Genomic DNA, 7,533 nt, shown 5'->3' with positions numbered 1-7,533 from the left:
GGGCAACACCCACAAGACCTCAGTGTATACAGTAGGGTGTTTAAAATTTCATAGACACATCTTAACACTTCTCAGGAGCAAAACCCCAGTACTCCTCCATCCTAACCATTTCCCAGTCTGCCTGCTTTCTTTCTGCCAACCTTTAAACTCAGCTCAGACTCCCCTGGGTGTTCTTGGGGGTTATGCACAGGGTCAGAGGGCCTATTTAACACTTCCATGGTTCCTGTCTCCTCCCGGTCCCCTGGGATTGGATGGGAGACAGACTTCCTTTGTAATTTGTATATGACTTACATGGCAAAATCATACTATATTAGATACATTAAGTTAGAGAAAATATTACAATCAACTTCACCTTTTAGTTTTGTTTTGTGTGTGTGTGTGTGTGTGACTACTAGAAAATTTAAAACGGCACCCAGTTCACCTTATATTCTTCTTGGCCACTGCAGTGCCTGAAATCCAGTGTTCAGAACCGTGCCTTTGTCTGCAGGCCCCCATGTTCACTAAAGGACCCCAGTTAACATGCAGGTGTCCTGACCATCTGGGGCTTCCAGGTGGTTCAGCAGTGAAGAATCCACCTGCCAGTGCAGGAGATATGGGTTTGATCCCTGGGTTGAGAAGATTCCCTGGACGAGGAAATGGCAACCCACTCCAGTATACTTGCCTGGAGAATCCCATGGACAGAGGAGCCTGGTGGGTTACAGTCCATGGGGGTCACAAAGAGTCAGCCATTACTGAGCATGCATGCACATCAGTCCTGACCATTTGAGTCAAGTCCAAGCTTGGTCAGAATGTCAACAGTAGAGGAGGGATGAAGGAAGGCAGGGATTGTTCCCTTCCTCCCCAGGCACTCCAGCCAGGACCCTTTAACCTGAAGTCCTGTACAGGCGGTGGGCTGGGAGCAGCAAGGCTGGCTAGAAGGTCGGCAGGCTCGCAGATGAAGACTCAGGGGCTGTGCCAGGCGAGCTCCAGGACGAAGGTGCACTCAGTGATATTTCAGACAGTAAAGGGGAATGGGCCACCCAAATGGAACAGGGGCCCAGGGCCTCCAAGACAGGTGAAGGAGGGCCCTGGACTCCTCAGCCCAGCATCCTGCCCAGAAGCTTCCTCCCGGTGCCCAGGTGGGACCACCAGGCTTTTCTGCCTGGAGGGACTTTTTAGCTGATGTTTTCTGTTACTGCAGGTCAGGGCACAAACGTGTAAAATTGCAGGCATCTCTGGTAGTGCCACTCTGCTGGGACTCGTGGGCTACAAAAGCTTTGATTACATGCATGAGTGTGTCAGGCCCCTCAGCAGGACTCTTGTTGCCTCCAAACAGACTTCAGACTAATGCACCCTGTATGTAAAAAGTAAGTGCTTAAAACCAGGTTGTAAACATCTTAACCCCAGAATTAGAAGCCGGGGGGCTCAGAAAACGTCTGTGTAATGGACTTGAATAGGTACTTGGCTAATGCTCCTGAACCCCATCGACTGCTGCATCTTGAACTATTTCATCATCATTTCCAGCCTCACATCTTTTCAGGAACAATGGGCCTCTGTATCATCAGGATTTAACCAAGAAGCGACTCAGAGTATTAATGCTTGAGGGACCTGCATGCAGGGATTGGGGTCATTGGTGATGGATATACAAGCTGGGGACATTAGCCACCATGGTGGAGCCACCATCCCCATCTCCTGGGGGCCATTGTGAAGAGGTATTGTCATGGGAGCCCAGGAAACCACAGGCGCTTACTCAGTGGGAGCCAGAACCTTGAAGAGATGAAAGTGCTAGGGAGCTACCTTATGAGCAGTGAGGGAGAGTTGAACAGTATCCTCAAAATTTCAGAGAAATGGTTTTCAATCTAGAATGTTTAGACTCAGCAAAACTATCAGTGAACTGAGAAGATGAAATAGAAGTATTTTTGAATATATAGGATCACTCAGAGTTAACCTCCCATATACCATTTCTTAAGATGCCACTGAACGATCTTTTACTCTAAAAACAAAGGAGTAAAAACAAGAAAGTGATGAAAAGGCATCCACAAAACAGAGACTACATCACAGAAGGAAGGGCAGTGGTGAAGGTGTGCGTGAGGTGAGCGGGGAGGGTGTCATCCACTCTAGATCAAAGAAAGGCAGATAAATCTGAATGTATTGAGAGTGGGAGAGGGGATTAGATTATTGTTAAAAAAAATAGCCAACTAAATAGATGTTTGAAAAATTCAACAATTATGATTCAAAACAACCCACAGAAACTAGAGCAAGATGCAAAATTATAAGTGTTATATGGCATGACTCAGCTGTAAGGAGTGGGCTGATCCAACCCAGTCATAGCTCTGCCTGGCGGGTAGACGAGGAGGGTCTCTGTGGTATGGTGGGGCACAGAGCCCCTCTCTCCACATTGCACAACCTCAACTGCCGTGTGTGGCACACAGAAGGAAGGTGACATGAAGAAACTCGGGGAGAAAAAGCCAAACACAAACCACAGGCAGGGGCCTGAAACAGACTCTTCACTCATGGCCCTCAGAAAGAACCAGCCCTGCTGACCTGAGAACTGTAGCCTCTGGAACTATGGGAAAATAAATGTCAGTTGTTTCAACCACCCGGTATGTGGTACTTTATTACAGCAGCCCTAGGAAACTGATGCACGGTATGAGTACAAGAATTTCTCATCTTCTAAACTGGGAAGTTGCTATAGACTGAAGGATTGTGTTGCCCCCAAATTCGTATGCAGAAACCTTAATCCCTGATACGACGGTATTCAGAGACGGAGCCTTTGGGAGGTGATTAGGCCGTGAAGTGAAGCTTTCATGAATGGAACTAGTGTCCTTAGAAGAAGAGACTGGAGAAAGGGGATCTCTCTCTAACATGTGAGGACAACAGCAAGAAGACATGTGCGTGCACACCAGGAACTGAACTTGGACTTCCCAGCCCCCAGGACTTCAGGGGACCTTGAGGGATCTGTTCCAGGCCCCTCTCCATGGTTTGTTTTCTCCCTGCATCTCTTCACATCATCTTCCTTCTGTGTGCATCTGCCTTTGGGTCCAAATGTCGGTTGTTTAAACCTCCCAGCCTATGGCATTTTCGTTACAGCAGTCTGAGCTAATATACTACCCCAGGACCTGCCCCATGACAGTTGCCCATTGCATCATGGCAGCACGCCAGAGGTTACTAGTGCCTTCAGCTCCCACCAGTGATGGGGTCTTCCTTGCTGGCCAGCAGGTGACCCAGCTCCAAAACTCCAGGAAAAGAGACTCACCAAAATCTTGAGGGAGTTGTTCCCAGAGGAAATGAACTTACCATGCAAATCCAGTGAGCCCAAGTGGCACAAGGAATGAATAGACAGTAGTGGATGCTATGGTCCCCTGGTCAGGGTGGCTCACAGCAGAGTTTCACTTTGGGAATTGAATTCCCATCCTAGGGGAATCCAGGTGACTGGTTAGTGTGGGGGTAAGACAGGCTGGGACCTTGGACCTGGGTCCTGGAACCCTCTGCTGTAGTGTTTGCACCAGGACAAACATTTCCTCAAGCATCAACAAAATAAAACTACTTGTTATTGCTGTTCAGTCATGTCTGACTCTGCGACCCCACAGACTGCAGCACCCTAAGCGTCTCTGTCCTTCACTGTCTCCTGGAGTTTTCTCAGACTAATGTCCATTGAGTCAGTGATGCCATCCAACCATCTCATCCTCTGTTGTCCACTTCTCCTTTTGCCTTCAATCTCTCCCAGAATCAGGGTCTTTTCCAATGAGTCAGCTCTTCATATCAGGTGGCCAACGTACTGGAGTTTCAGCTTCAACATCAGTCCTTCCAATGAATATTTCTTTAGGATTGACTGGTTTGATCTCCTTGCAGGCCAAGGGACTATCGAGTCTTCTTCAGCACCACAATTTGAAAGCATCAATTCTTCAGCACTCAGCCTTCTTTATGATCCAACTCTTATATCCATACATGACTACTGCAAAAATCATAGCTTTGGCTATATGGACTTTTGTTGGCAAAGTGATGTCTCTGCTTTTTAATACATCATCTAAGTTGGTCATAGCTTTCCTTCCAAGGAGCAAGTGTCTTAAATTCATGGCAGCAGTCATCATCCACAGTGATTTTGGAATCCAAGAAAAGAAAATCCGTCACGGTTTGCATTTCCCCCCCTTATATTTGCCATGAAATGATGGGGCTGGATGCCATGATCTTATTTTTTTGAATGTTGAGTTTTAAGCCAACTTTTCCACTCTCCTCTTTCATCTTCATCAAGAGACTCTTTAGCTCCTCTTCACTTTCTGCCATTAGAGTGGTATCATCTGCATATCTGAGGTTGTCGATATTTTTCCTGACAATCTTGACTGTAGCTTGTGATTCATCCAGCCTAGCATTTTGCATGATGTACTCTGTATAGAAGTTAAACGAGCAGTGACAATGTACTGCCTTGTACTCCTTTCCCAATTCTGAACCAGTCAGTTGCTCCATATCCAGTTCTAACTGTTGCTTCTTGACTTGAATACAGGTTTCTCAGGAGACAGGCAAGGTGGTCTGGTACTCCCATCTCCTTAAGAATTTGCCACAGTTTGTTGTGATTCGCACAGTCAAAGGCTTTAGCATAGTCAACGAAGCAGAAGTAGGTGTTTTTCTGGAATTCCCTTGCTTTCTCCATGATCCAACAAATGTAAAGGACTTAAAATAACTATGTGCGTGCATAATTGGGGCAAATGATGAACAAGATACAAAAATACCAAAAACACAGCTACCACTTCTGAGGAGCCAGGAGGAAAAGCAGGTACTGAGCATGCCCCTGAGCAGAGCACCACCAAGGGAACAGGCAGATTACCTAAGCCACCCCTCTGGTCCAACCTGTGGACCACCCCTACACTCACCCCAGGTAAAGAGCCTGCTTGCCCTGCTCAGTGAGCAAGCAAGGGAACATCTTGTTCTCACTCATTCCTGCTGCATATGAGTCCCAGTAAAGCCTTACCTGAATTTGTGGTCTGGCCTCTTATCAATTCATTTTGATGAAGGAGGTCAAGAATCCTGGCCAGTAACAGAGGTACAAAGGCCTGTTTCCTGAGCTCAATTCTGGGCAGCACTGAAAAGCCTATCTAGTTCCAGCCCTTTGTGGTTTGTCAGTGGCTTCCCGCATGAGGTAGTTCCCAAGGGCATTTCCCAAACTCTCCTGTTCACTAGTCTCGGCAATGGAGTCTATTTCCCGGGGAATCAAACTGAGATGATGCTATTTGAGGTGTGAATGAACCATAATTCGTCCAACCATATCCCTGTCAATGGCATTCACTTTGTCTCCTATTTTTCCAATATACAGTTAAAATCTTGCAAATATAGCTCTATGTACATATGTATTCCTTTATTACTCCAAGTTAGATTGGCAGGAATGGGATTGCTGGATTAAAGAGCATATATTGATTTAATTTTACTAGGTATTACCAGGTTGCTTTGCAAAAATGCCACAACCATTCACATTTCATCAACAACCTTCAGAGAAACCCTTTCCCTGCATCTTTGCCAACAATACACAATAACACTTATTTTTTAAATCAATCTGATGGTTATAAAGTGAAATACTATTTCATCTTTATTTTTATAATTAATACATTTACTAATTACAAGTTTGAGCACTTTTTAAAAAGCAAATATTTTAAAAGGCAATTTATTTGGCTGCATTGGGTCTCAGTTGCAGCACACGGGCTCCTTGAATCATGCAAGATCTTTCCATGTGGCACACGGACTCAGTAGTTGCAGTGTGTGGGCTTAGTTGCCTTGCGGCACGTGGGATCTTAGCTTCCTGCCCAGGGATCAAACCTGTGTTCCCTGCATTGGAAGGCAGATTCTTAAGCACTGGACTACCAGGGAAGTCCCGTGCACATTTCAATGTTGGTCATTTAAATTTGTTGCTCTATAAATTGCTGTGTTGGTTGGGTTAGTTTCAGCTGCTTACAGCAGAAAACCTCCCCAAATAACAGAAGCTTAAACTGGATGGAAGCTTATGTGTCTCCTGTAAAAGGATTCTGGAAGTTGGAAGTACAGGGTTGGTATCATGGCTTTGCTAACTTTTCAGTATCTTCCAGGGCTCTGTTTTGCTCTCTCCACAATGGCTGTGGTCCTCAGCCCCTGTTCCAAAATAGCTGCTGACGCACCAAACATTCATATTCTCATTCTAAGCAGCAGGAGAGAGGCAGGCACAAAAGGGGACACATACCCTCCCTTTAAGGAGATTTCCTGGACATAACACACAATTCACCTGTTTGCATGTATTGATTCAGAACTCAGTCCAGTGGCTACACATTGTTGCAAGGAAGGTTGGGAAATTGAGTTTTTGAGTTACCACCTTGAATAAAATCAGAATTTCATTACTGAGAAAGATGGAGATTGAGGGAATGGTAATTGGAGTAAGCAACCAGAAGTGTCTGCTGTAATTGCCTTCTTTTTGCCAATATTTTTCCACTTGTCCTTTTGCCTTTTTTTCATGTCAATACTGTATTAGGTTGAACTATATGAAATTTGTTAATATTTTTCTGTTTTGACCAATGAAAACAGCAAGTTCATATGATTCACCTTAGTAGATATGAACCCTTTGCCTTTTTAGCATGGCAAAACTTTTTTTGCCACAGTTGATATTTGTATACCAGATGTGTTTGTGGTCCTTTTTGCCAATCAAAAGTTTTAAATTTCTGTATCATCAGATGTGACTTTGTTGTAGCTTCTGGGTTGCCTGTTTTGGCAGATAAATTTTCATGTAGATTTAATCTCTATTAAATCTAGTACTTTATTAATACTAAGATTAATCTCTATTAATCTTAGTATTTTCTTCTAAGATTTGCATTGTATTACTATTTTACAGTTAAATCTTTCATTGTTCTGGAATTAATTTTTGTGTATGATATAAAATAAGGTCCAATTTGATAGTCCTCATCTGGATGGCCAACTGTGCCAGAACCATTTATTAAGTAGTTCATCCTTTTCCTGCTGGGTTGAAATACCATCTTTGGTGAACATTAAAGGCATATGCACAATGGGATCTATTTGGAAATGTTTTCAGTAACATGAACTTTTAAACTTTATGACTTATTTGAAATAAATGAGCTTCCTGCCCGCCCTTTCTGCCTCTTCAAAGGTGGCTGGTGTGTGACTGGTGATGCTCTGGAGAAGGTCAAATACAAGGCAAGTGGCCAGCTTCTTAAGTCATCCACGTCTTTCTTTTTTCATAACCTGATTTAAATCCTTGGCCTGTGTCATAGATAGTTTTGCAACAGGCCAACATCAGTTTGTGTGATGAATGGCCCATTGATTCACGTTCAAGTGAACCACACTCTAGCTTCCTTGCAGTGCACCCCAGCAGCCGCCCGGGGCTCCACTGTTAAAGGGTACATGGATCTTGTCAGTGCGTAGAGTGCTGCCTAAACTGCAGCAGTGGTGGTGAGCACCAGCTTCTTCCACTGTCAGCACAGCCACCTGAGACAGGCTCTGTTGCTATGATCTCCATTGTACAGATGAGGAAACTGAGACTTTAGATCACCCAGAGGCAGAACTGGATGTCTAACCACAGAGCCT

Source organism: Bos mutus, chromosome 21, assembly GCF_027580195.1.
Source record: "Bos mutus isolate GX-2022 chromosome 21, NWIPB_WYAK_1.1, whole genome shotgun sequence".
NCBI classification, from domain to species: domain Eukaryota; kingdom Metazoa; phylum Chordata; class Mammalia; order Artiodactyla; family Bovidae; genus Bos; species Bos mutus.
This window is presented reverse-complemented; position numbering follows the sequence as displayed.